Genomic DNA, 17,953 nt, shown 5'->3' with positions numbered 1-17,953 from the left:
CTAGTGAAAATGAACAATGTACTGAAAGTAGGACAGATTTATTTAATTCAGAAATAATGACCGACAGTGTACATTCGACTGACAAACCTTTTTGTAAATCTCAAAATAACCAAATGGTTACAGAAAGCGAAACAATTCCAGATCCACCATTAAACAGCACAGATAACAGAGTAGATAATTTTGGCCGGGATCACATTATAGCAATTTTACGACTAATGACTGAAAGACTGGAAAACGGTTTCAAACGAAATGAATTAATTAATGAAAGGTATAAACAATCGAATGAAGAACAAGACAACATTAATAAAAAAATCAAACAACTTAGTGAACGGAATGAACAGCTTGATGAACAGATTGAAGCCATTGCCGCGCATTATTATGATAATAGAGGACAATTACGTGTGGATACTAAGACTTGTGCTAATAACAGTAATGAAAAAGTTGGCACTGTTGCACAAGAATTAAGTAGCACACGTGTAAGCACAACAGAATTACATAAAGACGAAGTTAAAGCAGTCACTGAACAATGTTCAGCAAACGCAACACAGATACACGAAGTTAATGTAGTTACTGAACAATGCCGTAAAAACGCAGTACAGATAAGCGACGAGTTTAATTTAGAGCCACTGGAAGTTTCACACACTCCGAATATGGAAGTTGACGAGAAATTAGCAAGACAGATCAACCAAATTGACGAAAATGTTACAGTAACAGATTCGAAAACTATTTCAGTCACCAATACGTCACAGAAACCGCCACGTTGCGAGCATTTGTCTGACTCACGCAGCGTGTATAATGTGAACAATTTACAGAGACTACGCGAATTAAAATCCGAGAAGCCACGCGACTTAAAATGTGAAAAGCTACGTAACTTGAAGCACGAAATGACACAGACAAACAAATTCACACACAAACCTGAACGTGTTCTCAAATTCAGTGACGAGAGCGTTGATAATAAGCAATTTGTATTTGTAAGAAAATGTAAAGAATTTAATAATGACAGAACACAGGTACACGCTTTGAGCTATATACGACAATTTGTTTTTGTACTTTCACCGCTATTATCTGTAATGCAGAAACTAGCTTTGAACCAGATGCGACAATTTATTTTTGTATTTACAACAGCATTGCCTATAATGCAGAAACTAGAATTAACATGGATACAATTATTTACTTTTGGAATTTTACCGCCATTGCCTGTAACGCAAAAGCCAAAATTTATTTGCAGTGCGTAATTGACCTCAGGGGATTCATTACGCTTTAATGAATATGTGCTGTAGCGAGCATAGGGCCCCGAGCTGGAGTAGTGCTGTTTCATCTTTAGTTTTCTGCACTGCTGCCTTTTCTTCTACTATCCTTTATATCTATCAAAACTGCTCTTTAACTATTGCTCTACCTAGAATTAAGAAAAATGACAAAGAAAACCCGATGTGACAAACTTTTACCGAATGTGACAATTTTCAGTAGGCACTCCAGAACCCGCGTAAATTTAATAACAAATAAAGTCGTAATCATCAGTATGTGTAAAATTATCAGCAATAGGAACCATATTTTGGTAACAATAGACCTTTGCACCGCAACAGCATGAAAGTCAGCCGGTTAGCATACGTAACCAACAATGCAGTCTACAAGGCCAACCAAACTTTAATGTTTCGCCGCGTGCACGTATAGTCCCAGCCCCAACAAATAGTAACGCATGGCAGCAAAGAAATAACCACGTACAGACAACACACTATTTCAACTCGTATCGCAATGCGCCGTATAGAAATTACTATCATGACAGACGTAAAAATAACGAGCACAATTTTCAGCGTACATTTAATAACAGTCGATCTTTTCAGCAGCAACAACATCAGCAACAACGAATAATCATGAATGAAACAGACAATAGGTGTCATCCATAGCGTAACACGTCAATAAGAAATAAAAGAACAGTTCGTATAGTGGATATGCCACAACATTCTCCCGTGAATAATAACACGTACGATAGAATTTAACCAGATACAGCACAGATTGCATATTACAGTAACGCAAACATTACTTTTGACACGCAGAATTTTGCTCACGAGAATGTTATTTGTAACATGCTTTGTTGAATGCTCCACTTTTATCGCACCCAGATCTTACCAGAAATTTTTCCATTGCTACCGACAGTTCCAACACCGCTTTAGGCGTACATATTTTCCAGGAAATTGAAGAAGATGGTTCTACAGTAATTAAAAACATTGCATTTGCAAGTCGCATTTTGTCACCTGCTGAACGAAATTACTCGGTTACAGAACTTGAAACATTATGTGTTGTATGGGCTTTTACGAGATTTAGGCATTTTCTTTACGGCAGACATACCACAGTTTACACAGATCACAGAGCGATACAATTTTTACTTTCAGCTAAATTTACTCACGACAGATTAAGCAGATGGAAACTGTATTTACAAGAATTTAATTTTACGATTGTTCACATTCCCGGTACACAAAATGTTATAGCAGACGCACTATCGCGTTCTCTCGGCAACAATCAGCAAGACGTAGCAACCAACTTCTGCAAAACAAATTTCAGTGTCATGTACAGTCAGCAAGTTGCATTTGAAAACTTTATTTCATCGTCATTACAGGACATAGCAAAGGAGCAAAATAAAGACAATGTGTGGAAAGAAATTAAACACCTTTGGCAAGATAAGAATAATGTTACGATTAGGAACCATTACACTGTACGCAATGACATTCTGTTTCGCCGCTCTCATCCTGACAGCAACAATTGGTTATTATGCATTCCTGACGAACTGGTCAACAAATTAATTTGGTACACTCATTTAAGTTACGCACATTACGGAGCACGAAAATGTTTTCGTATACTGAGACAGAACTGTTATTTTACCAACATGGAGAAACGTATACGACGAGTTTTAGCGTCTTGTAAAATTTGCCAGAAAGCTAAATCAGACACCACTTCACATATTCCTCCTTTATATCCCATTATACCTGTTAAGTTAAGACACATGGCCGCAGTAGATATTTTTGGTCCGATTCCGAGAACTAACAGAGGTTTTTGCTACATATTTGTCGCTGTTGAGCTCACTTCAAAATTTGTTACTTTCACTCCATTACGCAAAGCTACTGCCAAAACTGTTTCGAAAGCATTTGTAAAACATTTTCTATCTCATGTAGGGCATGTAATGAAAGTAATTTCTGACAATGGATCACAATTTCGTTCTGCTACATGGACACGCATGTTACGAGCTAGAAACATTTCTCCGATCTATATATCCAAGTACCATGCTTCTTCGAACCCCTGTGAAAGATTAATGAAAGAAATTGGTAAGCTGTGCCGAATATACTGCCACAAAAGACATATTGATTGGGATACATACATACTCTCATTCCAAGATGTAATTAATTCCATACCAAATGAATCCACTATGCTATCTCCGTCTGTTATACTGAAAAATGCTGAACCACCTAACAAAATTAAAGAATTAATAACATTTCCTACATCTCGTCGATTACGACACCACGAAATAATTGACATTGCGCTGAACAACATCAAACGTGCCGCAGAGCGCCGGAGAAGACAGCAAAAACAAGTTTGTACACGCCGTGACTTTCACGTTGGACAGAAGATACTAGTACGTACACACTATTTATCCAGTAAATTAAAAGGTAAGTGCGGTAAATTTGAACTTCTATACGCAGGTCCATATCGGATTCGCAGCATCCCTCACCCCAATGTTGTACACGTCGAAACTTTGAGAACCAGAAAATCGAAAGGCAATCACCATATCTCAAACATTAAACCGTTTATTGAATGAAGACACTTTATGATTCAACACACTATGATGCCATTTACTAATGCAATTATATTCACCTGACTAATTACTGATGATTATCGTATTTTTTTTCTTGGCAAGTGCCCGGCAAGGTAAGGTTAGCAGGTCGCTTTTCTTGTCGTTACACATCAGACCGTGCATACTTTTCCAGACGAACTTACGTATTTTATGACTAATTATGCAATATTAGCTAATGACATGTTAATTTCATTACATTTTTTTTCATTAAAGTCTTTAATTCTCGCCTCGATTAACTACACTACGTACAAGTTGAACACAACGAACGTCACATTTGTCTTTTTTATGTACGATTGTATTCCAGTTTTGTTTGTATGCACTGTGAAATAGTTAAGATATAACACACACCAGTTGACTTTGACATTTTTTGCTTTATGACATCTCAAGATCGCGACTGTTTTACATTTTTTGCTACTGCATTGTGTTATTCTGTGTACATTTTTGCATCTGAACACTGTCAATGTCAATGTCTTTGACATATTACGTTTTCTGTCATGTTATGCTGTATGCTTAATTGTGTCACCATTAACCAGTCATTATCTAGTGGGTATATGATTTAAATGCAGGACATTAATCTTTGTTGATCAATTTCAGAAAGGAATGATGATTCTAAGAAATAAATTTACCATAAATGGGAATTTCACCTAGGGAATAAACAAAAGAAGATGCAATAACTTTATGAGGAAGAGTAAATGGATCAGGATTGGCAGGCATTAACAAGAATATACAATACTCATCACAGAATAGCAGTCTTAACTAATTTTTTCTTTCAGAATACAAGGTGATTGATGCAGGCTGTCAGACAGAACTACACATCTTAGTTTTAGTGATGAAATATGCTAGAGATAAGGAATAGTTGTGTAATGAGTAATGAAGTGATTTTTTGCAGATGATAATGAATACTGATGAATAATGATGAAGGAAATGGTATTATGAATAATGAAGTTTTTCTTTACAGGTGATGATAATAGTGAAGTTATGATGATATGGATAATGAAGTTTTCTTTACAGATGAGGATAATGTTGAAGTTATGTATTTATGCTACGTAGTTATTTAAGTATTTGTTGCAGTTTGTTTTGACAGCAGGTGTTACATTGCATAGTAGGATGACGGAAAGTTTTGGAAAGGACAGCTATGGAACACATTTTATACACATTTCACTACCTGTTAATTCGAAGTTCACTACTTTTCAGCATAGTGTGCGTTTCTTCTTTCAGGTCAATAATCCATTTTGTATTTTTTCCAGGAGAAGCACTTTCATGATACTTGCTAAACCTGTTACTTATTATACCTGTTCTAGTACTTGCATTTTTATTTTTTACCCATTTGTGTTTATCATTTATGAATGTGATCACATATACTGCCTTGTTGCATAACCTTGCTACAGCTGACTCATGACGAATGACGTTACCTATGCTCATTTGCTGCAATAGGTCAAAAGCAAATAGTGTTATGCCTCAGCAATTAATTATCGATCTCAACGCAATGCATTGCTAACAAAAAAAAAAAAAAAAAAAAAAAAAAAATGTATTACCAGTCCCACATAATGTCACTAGTTTATGATAATTCTGAATAATACTGATTAGCTCTGAATAGTATGTCGCTTGAGTAATGACTTCTTAATGAGAAAAAAAAGTATATATTTAAGATAATGCTTTGTCACTAGCTAATAACTGCCACTGTTTATTGTAATGAGACTACTTATAATGCGCACAATTATTAATGCTATGACTAATTAACTGATTTTAATAATGACTTTGTAATGATCTGAATACTACTGAAGGAGAAACACTGTTTATTGTAATGAGACTACTTATAATGCCTATGATTATTAATGCTATGACTGTAATTAACTGATTTTTAATAATGACTTCGTAATAATCTGAATAATACTGAATGATGATTCTATTCAATACTTGCTGGCCACTGAGTGCCAATAATTAATGTCACTTGAAGAATTGTTACTAATTATGCCATTAATTAGCCCTTTTTTTCCATGTTGAGTTTTCATGTTTTCGTTAATGGCCAATGAGTGCCAATAATTTGTATCACTCAATGTATTATGTTAATGCTAGGCCAATAATTGACTCTCCTTTTCAACTAAGACTTCTGATGAACACTATTCTGTCATACTAAATATACTTTGTAACTGGCCAAGGACCGCCACTGTTTATTGTAATACGATTACCCATGATGCCAGCTGGTGATTCTTAATAGATTGGAATGACACATAATTAATTAACTATGGTACTGTTTAATAATGCTTTGTAATTAGGAGAAGACTAATAATTCTTACTATTGGAATGACAAATGATTAATTAACGACAAATGATTAATTAACTGTAATTAGACAAATGATTAATTAACGACAAATGATTAATTAACTGTAATTAGGAAAAGGCTAATGATTACTATTGGAATGACAAATGATTAATTAACTGTAATTAGGAGAAGGTTAATGATTCTTAATTACACTCTGTAACTGAAAAGAATGCGATTATTTAATAATGCTTTGTAACCAGGAAAAGAAGGCTACTGATTCCATGTAAAACAATTAATGAACATTTTTCTGTAATACTACATACTTGGTACAGAAATGTTCAATAACTGGGCTATGAATGCCACAAACTAATTAAGTCTCTAATTGTCAATATTATGTGACTTGATGTCCTTCACCTCATAAGCTGACTACCCTGAATTATTGCAGTGTCCATTTGTCCTGTTTATCCTAGTGATCATGGAGCACTATCTTTGGTTTTGCACTAATTCTACGTTGGTGCGCCTTGTAAGAGCGTGGTGTTGACACGACATGCTGTCCACCACCGTGAGCGATGAAGACATTATTATGGTCCCACTGTTTGGTGTACCTAATGTACTGCCAAAATGAAAACATGGAATATTACTACGACAATTCAGTGTCTTGGCTACGCTGATAAATTCTGATGGGAAAAGAACTTCAAGTTGTGTCACTTGGTGTTGTACTACTGTGGAAAGATATGGACTTTCAGAGCAGCTGTGTGCAATCTAAAGTGCTACAACCATGATGCAATCCTTCCCTTTCATATCCTGATTCTTGTCACATAAGGAAAATAATTTTTTTTGGTAACATCATTTATGTTCGTGGGTTATACATTTTTTTTCGATGTGCTGAACTTCAGTGCGTGTGCACTTTCGACATGATGTTTTGTCATTATGTTTATTTGTTGTGAAAATGCTAAAGACATTTTTTCAGTGCGTGTGCACTTTGGACATGATTTTTTTTTGCCATTATGTTTATTTATTGCGAAAATACTAAAGACATTTTTTTGATTTGTTCTGAAGTACAGTATATGTACACTCTTGTCTTTTATATTGTAGATACATTTTTATTTTAATGATATGTTCTGAACTGCAGTGCATGTGCACTTATGTTAGGTGTTAATATGTTTTCTATTGAACTTCAGTGCCTATGCACTTTTCTCATTTTTCAATATGATTTGTACTATTCTGTATATTCAATACTTCAATGCGTATGCACTTATATACATTTCATCATTTACTGATATGTTCTCAACTGCAGTGCATGTGCACTCATGTCACTTGTCAACATAATATTTTTTGCCAGTCTGTTTATTTGTTCTGAATATGCTAAAGAATTTTTTCAGTGCCTGTGCACTTTGTTATCTGTCAAATAATTTGTATATACATTTTTCTGATTTGTTACTATGTTTTGTACTCACATTTTGTCTTTGTCTGATATATCTTGTACTTAGTGCGTGTGCACAACATTTACTTTATGTACTACATCTAATTATTCTGTAAATTGTAGAAGTTTATTAATTAATTAAAAAATTTTGCCGCGATTGGCAAGTCCAAATGACTCACCATCGCTGCCAAATTTTTGCCCCCCCAGTGGAGGGTTATGAAACACGTATGTAACATAGCAGCGATGGCGAGGCATTGTAGCATCTGTGACCAGAGAGTATGCGCTTGACCGCGCGAGTGTTGCGAGCGGTTCTCAGTCTGTCAGTCGTTGCGAGTCTGTCAGTTAGTCGTTGCGAGTCTGTAGCTCTGTCTAGTTGAGAGCAGTACTCTAGTAGTAGTCGTGCAGTGCAGTACGCTAATAGTCGTCATGCAGAGCGGTCGGTCAGTAGTAGCAGCCCAGTGCGGTTGTGTGATGTAGGCGGTCGGCAACACTGGTCAAGATGGTGAATGAGGTATACTATTAATTAATATAATCATTAGATAATGTAAAAATTTATTTATTGTAATTATTCTCCAACAAGTCCCCCAATAATAATTTTTATTTCAAAAGCATTTTCTCAAAAAATTTAATTTTTTATTGAACTAAAGATTTCGTTGCACTTCCCATTTCATTCCACTTCTTTTGAAGAAAAATTTCACTAAAATCACAAAAAAGAGAATATTATTATTTGCAATGCAGTTCCTCCAAGCGGTGCGCAACAACAAGAGCAGAAATGTGACATCCATTTATTCTGAGGTAAGACTTTAATTTTGATTTTTTGCACAGGGCCAAAGACCGATATTTCGGTTTAATTGAATTTTCTTATCACTGAATGGACTTTAATTTTTGGTGAAGAATTTATATTTGAGTCAGATTGCGTATTTCACATTTTGTTGCCATTGTCAGTACATTTCATTGTGGGCAGGTTACGCTTAGAGCAGTGTCCATTAGCATTCATAATTAAATATTGTCATATTTCATTTTTCATTCAAATTTTTGTGGGGAGGTTACACTCGGCTCCCATTTGTATTAAATAATATTGTCTTTTTTCCTTTCAAAAAATTACGGTGGGGAGGTTACAATTGGTTACTTCAATTAATTCTCGGTGACTGTTGGACAGAAATTATTTAAATGGAATGGAATAAGACAGCTACCTGAAAGTGACGAACTTCGGCAGCTGTAAAGTTTTGCCAATTATTGGGTAGCTAGTGGATTCTGCGACAAAAAAATTCAAATTCTTTTGAATTGATCCAGTTATGGAGCCAGTTTTTGAGATCGTTAAAATATCTGAACTTTCAGAAAGGCCATGTTACATGGACCGAAACAAATTGTAATCGGAAGAGTTGCAGCGCCAGCGGCTTATGGTACAACATACCGGCCAGGACTCATTGTATCACTCACCTCAATATTATTGAATTGTCGAAGCCAAACTCTATAGGTTGTTCCGACAGATTTTGTTCTACATACGCTTCCACTAGCAAGCGATGGCGTTCCGCAACAAATGGTTCAAATGGCTCTGAGCACTATGGGACTTAACATCTGTGGTCATCAGTCCCCTAGATCTTGGAACTACTTAAACCTAACTAACCTAAGGACATCACACACATCCATGCCCGAGGCAGGATTCGAACCTGCGACCGTAGCGGTCGCGCGGTTCCAGACTGAAGCGGCTAGAACCGCTAGACCACCGCGGCCGGCGTTCCGCAACAGATGTCTTGAGATGAAAGCAGAAGATAACACGTCCCGTAAATGCGTTTTGTATGTACAAAACTGACAAGTTCAAGGCAATAATTACGTATGTTCTTCTCAGTCCAGTCGAAAGTCCCACACATATCTGAAAGCCAGGTTCTTCTACTGTTAAACAGGTCCCGTATCGCTGTCCACTATGCCGCTCTCATAGGACTACTACCCACTCGTCGTCAACAGCGAAAGTTAATTCAAACTCCCAGTACGAGCGAACTATGCACGGATGCATCCACAATTCAGATAATTGTCAGCCGGACAGTCTGGAGCTTGGTGTAGTACCAAGTTCCAAACAAAAGGCAGTCTCTGTTACAGTGTTTATTAATGACGGGTTTTGCTGTTCTTGGAGTAAAGCTATCGCATGAAGCATGTCGTTTTAATTTACTACTTCTTTACCTCCAGCTGTATTTGCAACACATTTTGCAGACAGTATCCACATAGACCGTTGAATGCACCTAGAAGAACCTACCATTGAAACTTCCTGGCAGATTAAAACTGTGTGCCGGACCGAGACTCGAACTCGGGACCTTTCCCTTTCGAAGGCAAGTGGTCTACAAACTGAGCTACCCAAGCACGACCCACGCCCCGTCCTCACAGCTTTACTTCTGCCAGTACCTCATCTCCTACTTCCCAAACTTCACAAAAGCTCTCCTGCGAACCTTGCAGAACTAGCACTCCTGGAAGAAAGGATGGTAGAGCACTTTCCCGCAAAAGCCAAAGGTCCCGAGTTCGAGTCTCGGTCCGGCACACAGTTTTAATCTGCCAGGAAGTTTCATATCAGCGCACACTCCGCTGCAGAGTGAAAATCTCATTCTAAGCACCTACCATTATACAACCCGTAGTTCAGGGATATGGCGTGGAATACTGAGATGCGTAGAGAACTACCACATCTTGCACAACATTTTAATTTATTACTTGTTTAGTTCTAACTCTACTCCGAATACATGGCGCTGACGGGATTCACATCTGTCACTGAATATACCTAAAACAATATATCATTATGTGACACACAATTCAGGAGATATAACGTCAAATACTGAGATGCGCGAAAAATTGCAGCATCATTTATATCTTATTAAATTATTACTCCTTTACTACTAACTCTATTCGCAACACATTTTGCAGGCAGTAGCCACACACCCCACTGGATATACCTGCAAATTTATGTCACCGTACGCCACATGGCTCAGGAGATACGCCATCATAAACATTAAGCTGTGTGAAAAAGAAAGAGCAGGAGAAAATTCGCTCGAGATACAAGTGACATATGTACACTGGAGGTAGCAGGGGTAAAATACAGGGAGCGAAAGGCTATTTACAATTTGTAAAGAAACCAGATGGCAGTTATAAGAGTCGAGGGGCATGAAAGGGAAGCAGTGGTTGGGAAGTGAGTGAGACAGGGGTGTAGCCTCTCCCCGATGTTATTCAATCTGTATATTGAGCAAGCAGTGAGGGAAACAAAAGAAAAATTCGGAGTAGGTACTAAAATCTATGGAGAAGAAATAAAAACTTTAAGGTTCGACGATGACATTGTAATTCTGTCAGAGACAGCAAAGGACTTGGAATAGCAGTTGAACGGAATGGACAGTGTCTTGAAAGGAAGATATAAGATGAACATCAATAAAAGCAAAACGAGGATAATGGAATGTAGGCGAATTAACTCGGGTGATGCTGAGGGAATTAGATTAGGATATGAGACACTTAAAGTAGTAAAGGAGTTTTGCTATTTGGGGAGAAAAATAACTGATGATGGTCGAAGTAGAGAGGATATAAAATGTAGACTGGCAATGGCAAGGAAAGCGTGTCTGAAGAAGAGACATTTGTTAACATCGAGTATAGATTTAAGTGTCAGGAAGTCGTTTCTGAAAGTATTTGTATGGAGTGTAGCCATGTATGGAAGTGAAACATGGACGATAAATAGCTTTGACATGAATAGAAGCTTTTGAAATGTGGTGCTATAGGAGAATGCTGAAGATTAGAAGAGTAGATTACATAACTAATGAGGTATTGAACAGAATTGGGGAGGAGTTTGCGGCACAACTTGAGTAGAAGGAGGGATCGGTTGGTAGCACCTGTTCTGAGGCATCAAGGGATCACCAATTTAGTATTAGAGGGCAGCGTGGAGGGTAAAAATCGTAGGGGGAGACCAAGAGATCAATACACTAAGCAAATTCAGAAGGATGTAGGCTGCAGTACGTACTGGGAGATGAAGCAGCTTGCACAGGATAGAGTAGCATGGAGAGCTGCATCAAACCAGTCTCAGGACTGAAGACTACAACAACAACATGTACAACTACATGTGGAATATGTCAAATATTCGTGTAATATATTTGGCGTGTGCCTACGCGGTCAGAGACGCTGGTAGAAAACTGACTTTAAGGCGCTGGAATGATTTCAATGAACACAGTTTACATATTAGTTACGATCTGGAAAGTAATCTACTGTGTTGGGTGGGGGTGGGGGGGGTGGGGGGGGGAGTAAGAATGAGCAGCCTGCTGTTGGGGCGAGTGTGATCATGTGGAGAGAGGAGGGGGGCGGGGGAGGAGGAGTTGGACAGAGGGTAAAGTAGCAAATTGTGAATTTACAAGGGATACTGTAATAGTATAGCTAATTTGCTGGATGTGGTAATGTTTACTGTGGAAGAACAGTTACGGTGTAGCAAGCACAAGTCAATATATTTATGGAGTCACCTTCTTGATAAAGAGAGGAGGCAGCATATAACAGTTTCACATTGAATTACTTAGTTACATAATTGCCTATGTCACAGCGCATAACTTGATACATATGTTAATAATGTAAGGTGTGCTTGTCTTGCCAATCATTGGATTTGCTGGGTATCTGATCACTGAAATAGAAGTACTCCATAAACATAAGAGCTCTTCAAAATAGTTCAAAACTCAAATTTAAAGCATAGTAATATTTTGGACATCAAAGAACATGTTTTATATAAAAATTAAGTAGTAAGGATGTTTGAGAACCTCTGCATAATAAGTCATTGTCTTTTATTGTGAAGGTACTGTTCAGTTTTCGATCTATGTAGAGCAAAATGAGTATTTCGTATGCCACACCTTGTAATCTCCCCACGGAAAATTACCCTCTACCACGCAATAATTAATAATGGTCAACCAAATCATCCACATGTATTTACGTTTGAAAAGTATCTGATCAGATTTTCTAGTAATATATGCGCCGACAGCTCGTCGACGCCAAAGTATTTTTCTAGTACGTTTATTCTTTGGAACAACAGAGGTATACAAATGTATGCTCCATGGTTATTAGAGAGAGAGAGAGGAACAGCTTCGGAAGTATCGGTTGGAAGATTGTCGGATTGCTAAAGGAGATTTATTTACTCTTCTTCGCGCTAAAGCGAGCTAGGAAAGTTTGTGCCGCTAGCGTGATAGATAAACAGAAAACGAAACATGTACGGAAATGGATTCAATATACAATTTTCCTCAGAAATAAGGTTTGTGAACATTTTATTCTAGAGTGAATGATGAATGAGTTCTCTGTCTGAATCACTGATGATTGTCTGGGCCCTGTAATTAATTGGGAAGTTTCAGCTGTGACGAAGAGAGCCTGCAATCTCTGAGTTTTTATAAATCGTCCAAAAAGGCTTCGTCCGCATCTGAAATTTTAGATCTGTCGTAAACTGAACGAATTGTTCAAACGATCGATTTTCCCAACTGAATGCAGCGCTTAATAATAATAACAAATGTAAAGATCTTTTCCAGAAAGCCAGCCGCTGAACATTAAGACGAAGGGCTCCACCAGAGATTCTACTAGGCTGATTTCACGTAAATAATATTGTTAAACTGTACATAGATAAAGGACAGAGAGAGAGAGAGAGAGAGAGAGAGAGAGCGCGAATGAAATTCGAGAAATTACTCAGAATCCTCCATTAGCATAATTGTTTGTCTGTCTTTTCACGGATCAGCCTAATAAGAAAACACGAAGCCCTGACTTTATTGTACCGATTTATGTGTGAGGGTGAAAGAGCGATAAAGGCGACAGATACACTTCTGTACAGACAAAACATTACACCAAGTTAGCGGCAAGCTGAATTCACATAGACTTTCATCATTTACAAAAGCAGAGTAAAGAATTCATTATAATGGCCAATCCGTGAAAGGACACGTTTTTGGACGTTGTTAAAATAATTTTGTTCTCTGTTTCATGTGAACTACGACGAGACAACTTAAGTTGGAAAAGAGAAGAAATACTCGCAGGCAAATTAAGTCCATCTGCAAATAAAATCAGCACGCTGGGCGCAGAAAATGGGCCAGATATATGATTTTTCATTAAAGCTTGCTAGTATTGGGGAAGTAGACGTAGATTCGAACGTTTACTAATTGTGCTCATGCCAAATGTAGATTGATTGACCTGCCCTAGTTGCATTTACCTGTATAAGTACTATAAGAAAGTAGCTACAGAAGTATTCTTGTGTGAAGGGAGATATATACATATTGACTGTAGAACATTTATATGGTTTTAACTAGGGCAATGTACAGAATGATTTTTTATTAAAGCTTGCTAGTATTGAGGAAGTAGACGTAGATTCGAACATTTACTAATTGTGCTCATGCCAGATGTAGATTGATTGACCTGCCCTAGTTGCATTTACCTGTATAAGTACTATAAGAAAGTAGCTACAGAAGTATTCTTGTGTGAAGGGAGATATATACATATTGACTGTAGAACATTTATATGGTTTTAACTAGGGCAATGTACAGAAGTATTCTTGTGTGAAGGGAGATATATACATATTGACTGTAGAACATTTATATGGTTTTAACTAGGGCAATGTTTAAGATGAGTCAAGCAGAGCAGAGCAACATGCAACAGCCTTCAGCTGTTAGCACTGATGATAATGAGGTAGTAAGAAGTGTTGTAGAACCGATTGCGACAGATGGCGCAATAGAACGCCCGGTAGACACGGCTGGAGATGTAACAGCAAGTATGCAACATGGATTAGATCCATTGGTCATTATCATGAGGCAGATGCAGATGTTAACTGAGACCATGAATAATATGAATACGAAATTAGCCTCAGTTACTGAAGGGCAAAATCATTTGAATACGAAATTAGCCTCAGTTACTGAAGGGCAGGAAAATTTGAAAACCGACATTAACGCGAAGTTCGCCTCAGTTAATGAGGGGCAGGAAAATCTGAAAGCTGAGATTAAGCAGCAGTTACACGACAGTTTTTCCGAATTAGAGCAGCGGATAGAGGCGAAGACAAAAGAACTTAAAGATCAGGCTGAAGAGACGGAACGAAAATTAACTGCACAAATAGAATTGGTTAAAGCTCAATGTGAGGAATCTACTCAACGCGTACGTGTAGAAATGAAGGAGTATGTGGCTATTAAGATAGATACCGTACGCGAACAGATGGAAATGGTTCCGCAGTTAGTACAAAAGCAAGATGCCATGTCATGTGCAATTGCGCAACTTCCTGAATTGGCACGTACGCAGACGAACCTAAAGGAAAGTGTGGAACATCTGACAGAACGTCAAGACGTTATAGATCACCAGATTAGTGTATTAACGGGTAAATTATCCGAAATCACATTAGAAAACAAAAGGCTAATGTGTGAAAACGTTGAGCAAAATGTTAAAGCAGCATTCCAGAGTCTATGTGGCAAACAGGAAGAGAATTTGTTTGCGGAAGGACTTGAGGAAGTGCGACAGCAGTTAGGGGCTGATTTCGAGCAGTGGAAACAAACGATAGCAGAGTCGATACGCGTTTCACAACAAGGCTCAGAACAAATGAATACAGGCCAGCAGCAGAAGTCGGCAGCGACGATAGAGCCAGTTACTGCACATTCGCACACAATACCGACTTGTGTGAGTAACTCGAATATTAAATTGTCACGAGCTAGTTGTTCGCGTGAAGTTTTATCTGACGGAGATTACGAAAGTCTTTGCCATGCTGAAGAAAAAATGATAAAGCATCGGCAATTCCAGATTTTTAACACTGACAAAAGGGGGGTCCATCCGAAGTTTTAGAGGAGTGCTACCCAGAAATTGATCGGAGTGGCAGAAGATCAGTTTCGTTACGGGGTATATACAAGGTTCGGGGGCGATCTGGGCCTCGGACATGACTTCTGTATGCTCGACATATGACGATTTTGAGAAAGCGTTTTTAGCAAAGTTCTGGTCAGAAGGGGTACAGGAACGCCCAAGGCAGGAGGTGCTCTACCCAGAGCCTTTCTCTTTTTCAAAAGGAAGCCTTAGGAAGTATTTTGAAAAATATATAAACAAAACTAGATATTGGGACAGATCTATGCCTTTGCCAGACATAATAAACATACTTAAGGCAAGATTACCAACTAACATCCGGAATCAATTAATTTACGGGAACGATAAAGACTTGGAGTCGTTCCTCACGACGTTAGACCATATAGACATTATAGAAGAGAGCAACCAGAAAGCCCGTAACAACAGATTCCAATATAGGGAGATAGAACCTCCGTCAAATGGTAGGCAAGGGAACGCACAGAGATCGATAAATAGTGGAGAAACCCCTCAAAATCTCAATAATAATACCGGCAATAGTCTTGCGAGGGGCTATCCAAGGAACAACAGGAATGGGAAACGATACAATCCCGTATGGGGGAACGAAAGGAATTTCAGACCGCAAGCCTGGAACAATAACAGTAATAGAAAGTGGAATCAACCGGGGGGAATAGATTCAAATAACCAACATCAGTGGGGACGGACATCTACGAATCAACCGGTAATTACCGAAGTGACGGACGATGTCAACCACCAGGCGAATCAAAATCCAACAAACTTGTAAGGACCCACTCGTGCCCCGGAGCAGCGGTCAACAATTGGTTGAGGGGCAACAGGATATGTGTACCCATGCTAACGTATAATGATGGACGTTTACTGGCAGATGAATTGACCGAGGACTTAGAACTCCAAGATGAGGATAAGGAACAGGTGGCAGTAGCCGAAGTGCAAGTCATTTTGGAGACTGTACCTATAGTGGCGGTTTTGGACACAGCTGCAACCACGAATGTTATTTCGGAGGCTCTATTCAACAAGATCAGAAATATAAGACGAGTACCAATTTTTCCAGTTCAAAATTGTAGAATAATAGGCGCCGTTGGGGCTAGATCGGTTAATGTAAAAGTGCAGTCACTACTTGGTGTAGAAGTCGGAAATGTAGCAATATTAAGCACATTCCTTGTTGTGAAAAATTTGGTGGTAGACTGCATTATCGGAGTCGACAGCCTACGTCAATACGGATGCAGAATAGATTTTAAAACAGGAAAAATTTGGTTAAATGTAAATAAACAAGAAATTGAGTTGGACTTGTTGAAAAAGGAAACCCTTACCAGAAAATATAATAGTGGGATCAGTGTGCAAGTAATCAGGACTGCACAAAATTCTAAGCAGCACGTGAATAATGAGTTCCAAGCAAAAGGAGACTTCGGTCAATTAGTGTATGAGAAGTTAAAGGAATCCGACTGCATTATTGAAGAGCAGAAGAAGCAGCTCAAAGAATTATTATTAGTGTATGAACACGTGTTTGACGAAAGGCCAGGAGTTATTAAGGGATACATATGCCATCTCTACGTTAAGCCACACGAAACGTATTGTAGAACTTTCTATCCTGTTCCCTGGAGGTTAAAGGCTCAAGTTCAAAAAGAAATAGATCGCATGTTGAAATGGGGTTTGATCGAACCCTCCACAAGCCCATACTGCTCCCCATTGTTGGTCGTGCCAAAAGAAAAATGAACGCTCGTAAAAAAACATAACAATAAACTGTCTGTGTAGTGATAGAAACTTTTAAATTGAAGTAGTTAATCAGTGACATAGAGTACAGAAATAGTGACTAACTATTATTATTGAGTGTTGTAAAGAAGATAGTGGAGATAGGCTTCACCTGTGGTTTAGGTGAACATAGAACTTTAGCATTGCTAATGTCATCAAGAATGATTAAGGATCTAACTGACCTTCAAGAAGAATGAAATGTTTCCCGCAAATGACGCGGAATAATCAAAAGAGGTTCCGAGTGAATATTCATATATAATCTCATGTGAACGCTTACATGTGTAAACGTGTGAAGGGATGTGTTGGGGTAGTGAATCGTGAGTGACGGTTAACGCCGCAAGGATAATTTCCCGCGCCAAACAGTTGACGTTGGCGCGAGAATTAAAATCGATATAGACGATACAGATATGCTTTGTAAGAGACTCGCACCAAACGCGAGGATAAACTGATTCATGTTGAACTCTAAAAGGAACAGGTGTTATAATTAGAAGTTAAGAGTTTTTAATTTATTAATGAATGATTAAAGAAAGTAATATTCATAGATTCAGTAGTAATTTAATGGTTCGTGTTCGTTTGGGAATTTTGTGTGAAAAATCCATTTCCATATATGAGCATGGATGAACGCCGTATGAATCAGAGAGTAAATGAAAGAAGTGAATCCGCATTCCTCAATGCTAATAAATTTTACATTTCAGCACTCAAGCGTAAAAATATATGTATTTAGAATAAAAAGTTTTGAGTATAGCTAAATTATATGACTTATCAAGGAAATATGGATGATGTCTTGGTATAAAATGAACTACACTTTCCATTATTCGATGATTTGAATCCAAAATCTATAGTAAGTTACATGAATCCT

The sequence above is a fragment of the Schistocerca piceifrons genome, chromosome 7 (genome assembly GCF_021461385.2).
Source record: "Schistocerca piceifrons isolate TAMUIC-IGC-003096 chromosome 7, iqSchPice1.1, whole genome shotgun sequence".
In the NCBI taxonomy this organism is placed as follows: Eukaryota; Metazoa; Arthropoda; class Insecta; order Orthoptera; family Acrididae; genus Schistocerca; species Schistocerca piceifrons.
This window is presented reverse-complemented; position numbering follows the sequence as displayed.